Source organism: Bos javanicus, chromosome 5, assembly GCF_032452875.1.
Source record: "Bos javanicus breed banteng chromosome 5, ARS-OSU_banteng_1.0, whole genome shotgun sequence".
Lineage (NCBI taxonomy): Eukaryota > Metazoa > Chordata > Mammalia > Artiodactyla > Bovidae > Bos > Bos javanicus.
Genome location: NC_083872.1, coordinates 80271618 through 80286266, shown reverse-complemented (window position 1 = coordinate 80286266; position 14649 = coordinate 80271618).

The window sequence follows — 14649 nt, the reverse complement described above, 5'->3', positions numbered from 1 at the left end:
ACCTGAACAGTGGGGCTACACTGCCATCCTGAAATGAGAAATCTATTTCTTCCTGGCTTTAAAGATATCTGAAAATGGCATTTTAATCCAGATTCTTTATAAGCTTCAGTGGGTTTTGGGGAGAAGTGTCAAAAGCAGACACTTGTGTCCATCAAGACTAAATTCTAATCTTGGCTCAATAACTTGTTGGCTCAGCTGAGCCCACTCTCTCCCTCCAATCATACAATCAAATACACAGAACTTTTTTCACTTTCTTTAACCAGACAGGTCCTTTCTCATATCCAAGCTTGCAGACATGTTTTTCAATGTATTTGCCTGGAATACTTTCTGTCCCTTTGAGCTCAGCTAATATCACTTGTCCTTTAAGTCTCAGCTTAAAGGAAGGTTACTTATTTCTTCAGCAAGCCTTTCTGCTCAACAGATTAGATTCCCCCTGATGTATGTTTCTGTATCTCCCTGAAACATACGTGTGCCCAGTATACTATGAGCTGTAATGCATTTCTTTAATGTCTTCATTCCCCTTGAGAGTGTGAGTACTGCAAGGGCAGGGAGCATCTAACCTTACGGCCTATTACAGTGCCCTGCTGGGAGTGGGTGCTTAATATATATCTTCTGGGTGAGTGGATGAATGGAAGGTTATCTGTGTAATCTAAACCTAGCTACACATCTCTTTGAGACTTCGTATGGGCTATTCCAAGGATTAAAAGAGATGTGTACATAAAGCATATAGCTCCAAAAATCACAAGCTTAATAAATGGAAACTATTTTTATCAGAGTAGCCCACACACTTGGGGTCACTATGTGAAAGATAATAGCAAATCTAAGAAATCATTGGAGCCAGACAAAGGCCATTTCAGAATGCCTTAGCTCAGAGTCTTAAGTGCACAATTTTTTCAGGAAATGCTAAGTTCAATTGCCATGGTAACTAATGAAAACAAATGTTGCTGTCTTATTGTTTTTAGGAACCCTTTCTAATGTTGCCTTTAGTGTAGAATCCCACTTTTCAGTTAAAAAATAAGATGTGCAGACCTATGCCTGAAGCTAAAGTCTTATTAGTATTGTGGTGATGCATTTTTTGGTCACATCCCCCCCACTCAAGATAAGTGACCGAAAGGCAAAGATTGTATCCTCTTGTACTGACAAGACACCTAGTCCAAAAGTTTCCATTTAGTAAAGACTGAATGCATTGTTGTGAAATAAAATTATCAAGGGATTTCTCTGACACTTTGGTGGTTAATATTCTAATCTTGCACTGCAGGGAGCATGGGTTTGATCCCTAGTTAAGGAACAAAGATCCTGCATGTTGTAGGCCAAAAAAATCTATGAAAATTATTTTGACTCCTAAAATAAACTTTCAGATTTTACTTGAAATTCAGGTTAGTATTTCCAGCTATCTATTGATCTTCTCCATTCGGATACTCTGTCCCCTCCTAGAACTCAGCATGCTGAAAGGGAAGTTTGTTACTCCCACCAATCCTTACAAGATTGGCCCTTTTTCATACCATCCAACACTTGCCCATGGTATCACGTTTATTTTAGAAACTTGGTACTTATTTTTGAGTTTCCCTTTGCTGAAATTGTAGAACATCTAAATACAATCTGTCCAAATTCAGTCATTGCTTCAGGGCCTCACCTCAAGGCTCATTTGTTGATTTCCCAGGTAAACATCTCTGTAACCAATCTCCTTACCACTGCAACTGCAATTCCTCCTAAATTCCAATTTCTGTGTCTCTCCCATGGCTCCCTTCTCTTATATGTTCAGAACAGACTCCTATGCCTATTTCTTGGGATTCCCATGTCTGCCTCCAACAGTTTCTTCATCTTTAATCACTATTTCCTCACTGCTCCAGGAAGGCCTATTTGCACCCTGATTGCTTTCCCCTACCTCTCACCAGGGCATCCCTGGAGGCTCAGATGGTAAAGAATCTGCCTGCAATGCAGCAGACCCAATTTTGATCCCTGGATTGAGAAGGTTGCCTGGAGAAGGGAATGGCTAACCACTCCAGTATTCTTGCCTGGAGAATCCCATAGACAGAGGAGCCTGGCAGGCTGGTCCATGGGGTTGCAGAGTTAGACACCTGTGAGCAACTAACACTTTCCCCTTTCATATAAACACACACACTGTGCTCATTTTTATAATGCCTTCTCCCCTCTCCCTTACTTAACCAAATCTTAGTTAAACTGTTCTTGAAGACCCAATGAAAGTACAACCCCATCCTTGATCTGTTCAATCTCACACTGTTCTTCCTTTCCTTGAACTTGCATTGCAGTTACAGTCATCACCCTGTAGCAATTAATTGATTGTTTAATTAATTAATTAGCAATTCTTCTCTTGTTTTTATATATTCTTCCATTCCACATACACTTACAAATCCACATATACATGTGTCTTTGTGCTGGGTACTAGATGAATGGAGATGAATAAGCTCAACAAGACAAAGTCCCCACTCTAAAGAAATGCTGACCTGGTGTACGAGACAGCAAAAGAGACACTGATGTATAGAACAGTCTTATGGACTCTGTGGGAGAGGGAGAGGGTGGGAAGATTTGGGAGAGTGACATTGAAACATGTAGAATATCATGTAAGAAACGAGTTGCCAGTCCAGGTTCGATGCGCGATACTGGATGCTTGGGGCTGGTGCACTGGGACGACCCAGAGGGATGGTGTGGGGAGGGAGGAGGGAGGAGGGTTCAGGATGGGGAACACATGAATGCCTGTGGCGGATTCATTTTGATATTTGGCAAAACTAATACAATTATGTAAAGTTTAAAAATAAAATAAAATTTTAAAAAAAATCTTAAAAAAAAAAAGAAAAAAGAAAAAAACAAACAAAAAAAAAGAAATGCTGACATGCCATGGACATCAGCCTGTTCTCCTCATACACACCCCTTCTTCTAGGACATGTCCCTTTTCCCACTGAACAAATCAAATGGAGGCATAATTTTCTTATGGAACCTGCTGTTTCATAGACACTACTTATCTCTGCGGTATGAAACAGATCCAAGTTGAGACAGTCAATAAAGAAGCTTAAATCTCTAGTCACAGTTAACCAGAACCAGGTGGAAACCCTACTTAAGTCTGATCAATTGAAATCCTTGGATGTTTTGAATCTCACCGTAGAGAACAAGTTTCAGTTCATTTTGACCGATGTTATATAAGGCTGGGTACCACACGCCAGCAGCAGCCATGTTTCCTGACGATGGAGAGAGAATGCAGGCTGATCAAAGGCTGCTCTTTTCATGGATGTCTCCCTAAGACCAATAGCAGTTTCTGGAACAAAGTATTCCATAAATGTTGAATGGATGATGCCCAATATTTACTTAGGACTACACCAGGCATTGTGATAAGAAAACAGAAGAAGCAGGATGAGGATTAACATACAGTAACATAGCTGACAACCATCAGTGGCTGTTTTCTCCATTTCCTGATGAAGAAACAGAGGCTCAGATGGTTAAGTAACCTGCCTTAGTTTATTTAACACAGGTGATAAGTAGCAGGGCACGGAGCACAGACTCACATTCAGGTCTCTCTCCAAAGTCTATGCTATTCCCACTATGCTATGGTTCCTGTCTTCTCAAAGCTTACAAATTTGTTGACAAGATGAAACATACAAATTTTAATTAACCTGAGCATTGAGTATGCCCTCTGGATGTTCACTGATCAAACAGATGCCGTTTAAGTTTAAGGTAACCTGGATGGAAAGTCAGTGTGTCCCAGGACCTACCACAATTGCAGACTGTAACTTGATCAGATTTGGGGTTAGATGATTGGTTTTGGCAGTGCTAATTAACAAGGCCTTCCAAAAATATAATTGCAAACAGAAACCTTGTCTGACTATAATACAAAAAGAAAGTAACGTAATATATTCCAGCATTCATTCAGAATTTGGCTGTTTATGACTGCCAGAAAAGTGATAATAAAGAGGTACTCCTTATAGCTGAGATTTCTGGTAAAACTATCACCTTATTTCTTTCTGGAACACATTATATTGTTTTTGACTCATGTGGTTTATTCTTATTTCATTACCAACCTTTGTATATAGCATGGATGTAGATCTAATTTTGTCTTATTTACAAATTCAATTTATGTTTAAATGATTTTCAGGCTTTCTCTTTTCTGCTGTGGCTTAAGCTACAACATGTGAGAAAAGAGTGGGTAATGGCTTGAAGAGAATCAGGGTCAGAGGAGGAACAGCTGCTTTAATACTATCAACAGAAGAAGGAGGGAGGATGAGCTCAGGATTTTCTGTTCTCTAGGTTTCCTTAACGGCAGTACAGTTTGGGGTTTGGGGCATGAAAAAGGAGCTACTTCTTGGTGGTGTTTGTGTCATTAAGGGTTCTTTCATTGCAAGCAACAGAACCAACTCCGACTATCATGGAGGAAATAAATACATTAGTAGAATAGTAGGTAGCTCTAATAGATAGGGTGGAAAGGAAGACTTAAGAAGGGTCAGGAGCCAGGACAACCTCAGAATTCTATCAGAGCAATGAATGGACACCAGCAGGTTTTGTTTGTTTTTTCAATCTTTGTTATACTGCATTCAAGATTCAAAATTCCAGGGAAAAAAGTCAAAGTTTCTGTATGAGCTACTCTTCCACCCTTGGCTGGATGAGGGCAGACAGTTAGTGTTATCAAAAGGAAAAAAATTTTTGCTGTATAGCAGAAAAGTGCTAAATAGCCACTGCACGCCGTCTCCAACCCAGCCCTGTTAATGCCCTGGCTGAAGCTGCTCTTTCCAGAGGCGTCTTCCAGAGAACATTGCTTATCATGCTGGACCTGCATTAGCAGCTCTTTGCCTTTTCCTTTGTGCTTGGATTTGAGAAGTCCTGATGAGCCTGTATCTCTCTCACAGACTCATGAGTATACTAATTCTATAGAATAAGCGTAAGAGTTTCTAAATATTTTCTGTCTCCTGCAGGCAATAGTTTACTCATTCTGTCAATTGCAGGTAGTCAGAGTGAATAGTAATTCTAGTTTTCTATTACATTCTTCTGCTGTTGGAGATTTGACGTGATTCCCTGGGATAGGTCAATGTAGCTGTGCCGAGGACAGATTGACTCAATCCAACAAAGGTGACAGCTTTGAACTTGTATTCAAGGTGTGCGATGATTGGGCCCCATTGTACTGAAGACTGGGATTAACACTTCTCTCTGCAGATATCAGAGACACTCTACCAAATACTGTATTATATTCTACTTTGATTAATTGGAATCTATGACTGAGTTAATGTTTTGGGAAAATCAAAACAGGCACCACTGCCTTCTCCAGTAATAAATTATTACTGTATAATTTATTAAATTACATACAGGAATATATAACTATTAAATATAGTTATATTTACCCATTAAATATAAATACATAAATATTAAATATATTATATAATATTTAATATAAATATATTACTGTATAATTTATTAAATAACATACAGGAATATATAAGTATTAAATATAGTTATAGTTAACTATTAAATATAAATATATAACTATTAAATATTATATTTTATAATATTTAATATAATAAAGATAATTTTAATATTTAATATAAATATATAGCTATTAAATAATATAATATTTAATAGTTATATATTCCTGTATGCAATTTAATAAATTATACAGTTATAATTTATTACTGGAGAAGGCAGTGGCACCTGTTTTGACTTTCCAAAAGCATTAACTCAGTCATAGATTCATAGATTCCAATTAATCAAAGTAGAATATCTTCAAGATCAGAGGTAATAATTCTGCTCTTTGCCATAGTGGTCAAATACCACTCAGATTATTGCCTTCAGTTCTGATTTGGAGGAATTTAAAGAAAAAAGACTTTCAAAGAGGGTTAACAGGGAGAGTGAGATTTTTTAAGACAATTTTGAAGGAGAAATAGTTGAATAAAGTAGGGGTTTTAATAAAGAAAAATAGATACAAAGTAATAATATTTGCCTTCAAATATTGAAGGAGTTCTTTCAAATATTGCAGGGGGTTGTCATATGGTAAAAGAATTAAATTTCTTCTGTGTTGCCTAATCAGTAAGCAAAAAATGTATGGAATGTTCAGGAAGATAGATTTCAGTTCAATATCAGAAAGAATTTTCAAAGAAGCATAAATAATGAAACATGAAATGAGTTGTTCAGGGGGACAGCAATTTATGTCACTAATGCTGTTCAACATAAATATTTTAGTATTTCATGGGTATATTAGGACTCTTTTGGTTGTAACAGAAAGCCAATTCATGCTAGCTTAAGCAAAATAGAAAACTTACAAACATACTGTTTTAACAAGCATTTCTTGAGTTCCTACCATGTATCAGGCACTATTCTAAATACTGGGGGTATAGTAATTAACAGAACACAAAAAATTCAAATATCTCTGATCTTATGAGGTATACATTCTAGTAGGGAAACATAATAAAAATATATAAGCTGATATATATCTTTATTTCCATGTCTATCTCTAGATCTCTCTCTATAACTACACATTGTACAATTTGTGTGATGCTCAATATGGCACCCAGATGAGAGGGTACTTGGGGCTGAAATCAGATCTGAGTTCTACAGCCACACTTGAATCCCAGTGGGCTGCACTGTTAGACTGGAGGAAAGGTCACTGTTTTGTAATTTGCAGCGAGGCCCCAAATATGTCTATTAAGACAAAAGAGTAAAGTTAGTGTGTTAGATCATAATAGAACTGTAAAGAAAGTTGAAGCATGACCAACATAGTCTCTGAGTAATGACTGGGAGGATATGAAATCAGAGAGGTAAGAGGCAGGGGAGAGTCAATGCATGGGGTCCTGTGGATACTGCAAGGACTTTGACCCTGAGGACATGATGGAGGAGTGATGTGATCTGAGATTTTAGACTATCTTCCTGGCTGCCAGGCTGAGAACAGAGTGAAGAGGAACAGTGGCAGAGCAGGAAGCCCAGGGAGTAGGCTGCAGTGACCTGGGGAGACGATGGTGGGCTGGACTAGGGAATAGCATCATCATGGTGACCAGTGGATATATCTTGAAAATATACCTAATTGCTGATGTGCTGATGCCTCAAATGTGGAATTGTTTAATTAGGAACACCCAGGAATTTGACAGACATTTATATAGCTCAGTCCAGGAGCTAAAACAATAAAGTCAGGGCTCCATCCTTCTTCATTTCTCAGATGGATCATGGTACACCACAGTGCTACCAACTAACTTAAAGAGAACACCTTCTCCCATGGCTCTGTCAGAGAATCTACTGCTTGTGTTCTGTGTCTACCCCTAGGTCAACAGTTATGGCCAAGTTTGGGGTGTATGTCCACTCCCCTGCAGGGATAGGAGTGTGGGAGGGAAACAGGCACAGCCAAACTTCAAGTGACACCAAAGTTTCTCCACTAGGCAAGTCAACATGAGGACAGATATTAGAAAAGTCTGTATGGGTGGGCAGGAAGGCGGCAGATCAGCTATGTACAGTCTGGAACGAAGATGTATTCATCTACAATTCCCTTGGAAGCTGATTTTTACAAATAGATTTCTTTTTTTCTATAGAGAGAATGTTTTGAGGGTCTCTCTATTAGTTTCTTAATGCTTCTGTAACAAATTACCAAAAATTTAATGGTTTAAAATAGCACAAATTTATTATCTTATAGTTCTGGAGAGCAGAAGTCTGACAGTCTCATTGGATTGTCTTCCTTTGGGACACAATCTTTTCCAGCTTTTAAAAGTTGCTTGCATTCCTTGACTCATGACCCCTTCATCCATCTTCAAAGCCAAGAGTGTAGATGTTTTCTCTCTCTCTCTCTCTCTCTGTCTTTCTTAATAGGCTCACTCAGATCATCTAGCCTAATATTCTCACCTCAAGATTCTTAACCTAATCAAATATCCAAGGGCCCCTTTGCCACTTAAGGCAATATATTCACAGTTCTTGGGATTAGGCCATGGACATCTTTGGGGGGACATTGTTCTAACTATCACAGCTTGCCATGCATTTAGTTCCATTCATAACTTCTTTCTTGGGATAGTAGAAGTATTCATAGGTGTTTTAATCATGATAAATATAGCCACATTCACTCAGGAACGGGCCTCTTACTCAGTGGTTGTCCACTCAAAGGACTGCTTCTATTTCCCAATGGAGACACTGTATTCAAAAAGGAGAGAGATTGAGCCAATCAAACTCTGTCCTTTTCATTGCTTGAAGTGCAGACACAGAGGATGATCTGTTAGAGTGGTGGAGATGCAAGAAGTGAAGGCCGTAACTAGAAGCCATGAGTTTGAGAGAAGCATGGGTAGGCTACAGGTACTTCATAAGAAAGGCAGAGCGGGGTAGAGAGGACTAGAGACCCAAGAACTCATCAGAGACACAGTGGACTTGTAAACCTTGGGTTGGCTCCTTTTCATCAGCAACATCTACTCCAAATTGGCTGTTGGACTGTTAGCCCTATTAATACAATTGCAAATAAATAAACAACTATGAATATGGTTCTAGTTCCTATGTATGCAGCAGCTTACATCTTTTCCTTGTTCTTTTCCACAATAAATACCCATAGCTGATAGCCTGACCATGTCTTTCTTCCCAGAAATCTAGATGAATTTGGCACAGAATAAGGAATGAAATCTGCTCAGTTAAGACATTAAATGAGAGATGTCTGAGTATTAGTCACTCAGTCGTGTCCAACTCTTCGTGACCCCATGGACTGTAGCCCACCAGGCTTCTCTGTTCATGCAATTCTCCAGGCAAGAATACTGGAGTGGGTAGCCCTTCCGTTCTCCAGGGGATCTTCCTGACATAGGGATAGAACCCTGGTCTCTTGCATTTCAGGCAGATTCTTTACTGTCTGAATTACCAGGGAAAACATTCTGAATCAGACCACAAATAGTACAGATTATACCCTTAAAATGTTACCACTGTTTTCCCAATAACTCCCTCTCTAGTGGCCTGCTTCTGTGACCTAAAAAAAGCAGAAATCTTATATGACCACATGGCAGTACCAAGCCTGCTTATGACACTTGGATTTTATGTTGAAAACTCTAAAACACTATGCAATAAGAAGAAAATAAAGGCATTAGGGAGAAAAGCTGCTGCTGTTGCTGCTAAATTGTTTCAGTCATGTCCAACTCTGTGCAACCCCATAGATGGCAGCCCACCAGGCTCTCACATTTCTGGGATTCTCCAGGCAAGAACACTGGAGTGGGTTGCCATTTCCTTCTCCAGTGCATGAAAGTGAAAAGTGAAAGTGAAGTTGCTCAGTTGTGTCCTACTCTTAGCGACCCCATGGACCACAGTCTATCAGGCTCCTCCATCCATGGGATTTTCCAGGCAAGAGTACTGGAATGGGTAGGGAGAAAAGCATGGAACACAAATAGAACAGAAGGGAACCAATGGAATAAAAGAAAGCGGGGAATTTATATATGGAGGAAAAAAGAAGTGTTAGGACCAAAAGAATACTTTCTGTGAGCCTCTCCATCCTTTACATAGATTTTTTTAAAGGTAGATTCTGAGACCTATTGTCATCCACAAAAACCTTGAGAAGACGGTGGGTCTGGAAGGAAACCAGCAGAACTTGTAACCCCACCCTCTTAAGCCAAAACAATACTGACAGGCATGAAATTGCTATTTATGAGGTTATAAGTCCTAAAAGGATATATTGTACATACAAAAAAAAAATGCCACCCACAGAGCTGATTCTTTTTCATGTTTGAGTTTAGGCTGAGACACTCTGGGATAAGAAAGCCAATCTTTTTGGTTTTCACATTGTATTTACAATTTGGCCAGAGTTCAGTAACCACCCTTTTTATACAGTGGTCTTTAAACATTTTGAGTCATGGACCCTTTTGAAAATTGTATGAAAACTATTGACCCTCTCCTCTGAAAAATGAACGTACACACACCATTTTGCATAACATTTCAAGGAGCTTATCATTTTTCTGAACCACCATGGACCCAAATGAACAAAGCAAAATGACACCCCTAGGGTATGGAAGGTTAGGTACATGTTGAGGGTCGTTCAACAAGCCAGCTGATTCCACAGATACATCCATTTTTTCTGACTCTTTAATTTTTGTTCATTCCCTCAAGCTACTTACAAGCATATATGGATATTTGCATAATTTGTGCATTTAGAGAGGGTTTCTAAAAAGACAGCACTGGAAGTGCCTGTCTAGAAATGTTCTATAGGATGCCTCTTGAGAGAAGGAACAGAGAAATGCAGAGTAGGAAATGAGTTAACAGTGCCTTCCAGATCTTTCTCTCTGCCATCCTAGTATGGAGGCTACTTCAATCTTAGAAATTTGAGATTATCAGTTTCAAAACTTCTCAAACTTTGGTGCATCACAATCATGTGGAAGACTTGCTTAAGTGTTTAAAAAGCTCTGGAATGTCTCTGGTGGTCCAGTGGTTAAGAATCTGTCTTGCAATGCCAGGGAACGCTGGTTTGACCCGTGTTTGGGGAGTAAGATCCCACTTTCTTTTTTTTTTTTCATGTATAAAATTTTATTTTATTTTTAAACTTTACAATATTGATTGGTTCTGCCACATATAGAAATGAATCTGCCACAGGCATACACATGTTCCCCATCCTGAACCCTCCTCCCTTCTTGCTCCCCATACCATCCCTCTGGGTCGTCCCAGTGTACTAGCCCCAAGCATCCAGTATCGTCCATCGAACCTGGACTGGTGACTCGTTTCATATATGATATTATACATATTTCAATGCCATTCTCCCAAATCATCTCACCCTCTCCCTCTCCCACAGAGTCCAAAAGACTGTTCTATACATCAGTGTCTCTTTTGCTGTCTTGTATACAGGGTTATTGTTACCATCTTTCTAAATTCCATATATATGCATTAGTATACTGTATTGGTGTTTTTCTTTCTGGCTTACTTCACTCTGTATAATAGGCTCCAGTTTCATCCACCTCATTAGAACTGATTCAAATGTATTCTTTTTAATGGCTGAGTAATACTCCATTGTGTATATGTACCACAGCTTTCTTATCCATTCATCTGCTGATGGACATCTAGGTTGCTTCCATGTCCTGGCTATTATAAACAGTGCTGCAATGAACATTGGGGTACACGTGTCTCTTTCCTTTCTGGTTTCCTCAGTGTGTATGCCCAGCAGTGGGATTGCTGGATCATAAGGCAGTTCTATTTCCAGTTTTTTAAGGAATCTCCACACTGTTCTCCATAGTGGCTGTACTAGTTTGCATTCCCACCAACAGTGTAAGAGGGTTCCCTTTTCTCCACACCCTCTCCAGCATTTATTGCTTGTAGACTTTTGGATTGCAGCCATTCTGACTGGCATGAAATGGTACCTCATAGTGGTTTTGAAGAATGGAACTGGAGGAATCAACCTGCCTGACTTCAGGCTCTACTACAAAGCCACAGTCATCAAGACAGTATGGTACTGGCACAAAGACAGAAATATAGATCAATGGAACAAAATAGAAAGCCCAGAGATAAATCCACGCACATATGGATACCTTATCTTTGACAAAGGAGGCAAGAATATACAATGGATTAAAGACAATCTCTTTAACAAGTGGTGCTGGGAAAACTGGTCAACCACTTGTAAAAGAATGAAACTAGACCACTTTCTAACACCATACACAAAAATAAACTCAAAATGGATTAAAGATCTAAACGTAAGACCAGAAACTATAAAACTCCTAGAGGAGAACATAGGCAAAACACTCTCAGACATACATCACAGCAGGATCCTCTATGACCCACCTCCCAGAATATTGGAAATAAAAGCAAAGATAAACAAATGGGACCTAATTAAACTTAAAAGCTTCTGCACAACAAAGTAAACTATAAGCAAGGTGAAAAGACAGCCTTCAGAATGGGAGAAAATAATAGCAAATGAAGCAACTGACAAACAACTAATTTCAAAAATATACAAGCAACTCCTACAGCTCAATTCCAGAAAAATAAATGACCCAATCAAAAAATGGGTCAAAGGACTAAATAGACATTTCTCCAAAGAAGACATACAGAGGGCTAACAAACACATGAAAAGATGCTCAACATCACTCATTATCAGAGAAATGCAAATCAAAACCACTATGAAGATCCCACTTTCTGTAGAGTGGCTGAGCCTTTGCACCACAACTGGGGAGTCCATGCCCTGCAAGGAAATATCCCACATAATGCAGTGAAGATCCTGTGTGCTGCAACCAAGACCTGACACAGCCAAATACTTAAACAAATAATGCACATGCTTTAAAAATTCCTGTCCCCACAATTTCAGATCCAGTTAAGTATGGAGTGTGGCTTGAGGATTTGTTGTACAAGCTCTCAGGTGGTCCTGATGCTGATGCTGCAGGTCCTAGAACTACATTAGAAAGGCACGGATTTCATCTATTGAAAGATGAAGGGCTGAGACTGGCTCCACTTCTACCCTGAAGATGGGCAGATCCCTTAGCCTTTTGCGCCTTTCTCACAAAACTCCTGGACTACAGTCCATGGGGTCACAAAGAGTCAGACACAACAAAACATGCACACACAAAACTCCTCGTAGCAGTGAGTGAGATGAGATTGGCAAACACATTAAGCTCATTCATGACTCAAACCCATACTTGCTGCTCCTTTAGCCAAAAACAAAACGAAAAACAAACCAAAAACACCTCTGCCCTTATCATCACAAGAAGTAAGATCTGCCTTACTTCATTCAGATCTCTGCTCAGATTCTCTCTGCTTCCCATTCCATCACCCTCTGTCTTCCTCATCACATTAATTTTATTTCCAGAACTGACTCCTACCTGAATCATGGTGGTTCATTGTAGATATAGTTCCATGAGGACTAGACTTGCCATGTTCATCACTGTAACTCCAACCAGAACCAGGGCTGGCCTATGATGGGCTTTCAGAAAATAGTTTTTGAATTGATGAATACTGTATGTTTCATTCTACTTTAAGTGTTTATGGCCTTCCTTGAAATTATATTTTTTTCTATAATTTTGGCATTTTCTGGACTTTTGTTCATCACTTATGATTGTAACGATGAAGTTGGATAGCAATGCTTAGACACATGGGAGGTGAGAAAGTATTTTAATTTATGTAAATGAATTTAAAGTAATTAATTAATTTAAAGTGATTTATCTTAATACAGTGCTAATTCTGCTCTTTAGTCAATGCAATTGGGAGACTATAGTAGTAACACAGAGATGGCCATACATGACAGGGATATCTCTTTAGAAAACTAGGGGAAAATGGTATTCTGCTTGACTGCTTTCATTCATTTCATTCATCTATATGTGATAAATATATATTTATTGGTTATCTACTACATTCCAGGTACAGTTTAGCAGATACAGAAGATAAAGTGGGAAAGAAAATCACTTCTCTTAGAGAGCCTATGGAAGTGAAAGGAAGGTAAAGAAAAATACGCAATATAAGTAATTTATGTAGACTATAGAGCTTCGAGGTGGCACTAGTGGTAGAGAACCCACCTGCCAATGCAGGTAGATGCAGGAAATGCAGGTTTGACCCCTGGGTGGGGAAGAGCCCTGGAGGAGGACACTGGCAACCCACTGCAGTATTCCTAGGACTTCCCTGGTGGTTCAGACAGTAAGGAATCTGTCTGCAATGTGGGAGACCTGGGTTCAGTCCCCAGGTCAGGAAAATCCCCTGGGGAAGGGAATGGCAACCCACTCCAGTATTCTTGCCTGGAGAATTCCATGGACAGAGGAGCATGGCAGACTACAGTCCATGGGGTTGCAAAGGATTGGGCATGACTGAATGACTAACACTTTCACTTTTAGGGAGAAAAACATGAAAGGAAGGATAAGGAATGTGTGTGTGAATATGTATGTGCAAATTTAAACAGAATAGTCATGAAAGACCTCACTGAGAAAGTAACACTACAAAAAGACTTAACTGAGGGAAGGGATCAGTTCAGTTCAGTTCAGTCACTCAGTTATGTCTGACTCTTTGCAATCCCATGAATTGCAGCACGCCAGGCCTCCCTGTCCATCACCAACTCCCAGAGTTCACTAAGACTCACGTCCATTGAGTCAGTGATGCCATCCAGCCATCTCATCCTCTGTCATCCCCTTCTCCTCCTGCCCTGAATCCCTCCCAGCATCAGAGTCTTTTCCAGTGAGTCAATTGTTGGCATGAGGTGGCCAAAGTACTGGAGTTTCAGCTTTAGCATCATTCCTTCCAAAGAAATCCCAGGGCCGATCTCCTTCAGAATGGACTGGTTGGATCTCCTTGCAGTCCAAGGGACTCTCAAGAGTCTTCTCCAACACCACACTTCAAAAGCATCAATTCTTTGGCACTCAGCTTTCTTCATAGTCCAACTCTCACATCCATACATGGCCACTGGAAAAAACATAGCCTTGACTAGACGGACCTTTGTTGGCAAAGTAATGTCTCTGCTTTTGAATATGCTATCTAGGTTGGTCATAACTTTTCTTCCAAGGAGTAAGCATCTTTTAATTTCATGGCTGCAGTCACCATCTGCAGTGATTTTGGAGCCCCCAAAAATAAAGTCTGACACTGTTTCCACTCTTTCCCCATCTATTTCCCATGAAGTGATGGGACCAGATGCCATGATCTTCATTTTCTGAATGTTGAGCTTTAAGCCAACTTTTTCACCCTCCACTTTCACTTTCATCAAGAGGCTTTTTAGTTCCTCTTCACTTTCTGCCGTAAGGGTTGTGTCATCTGCACATTTGA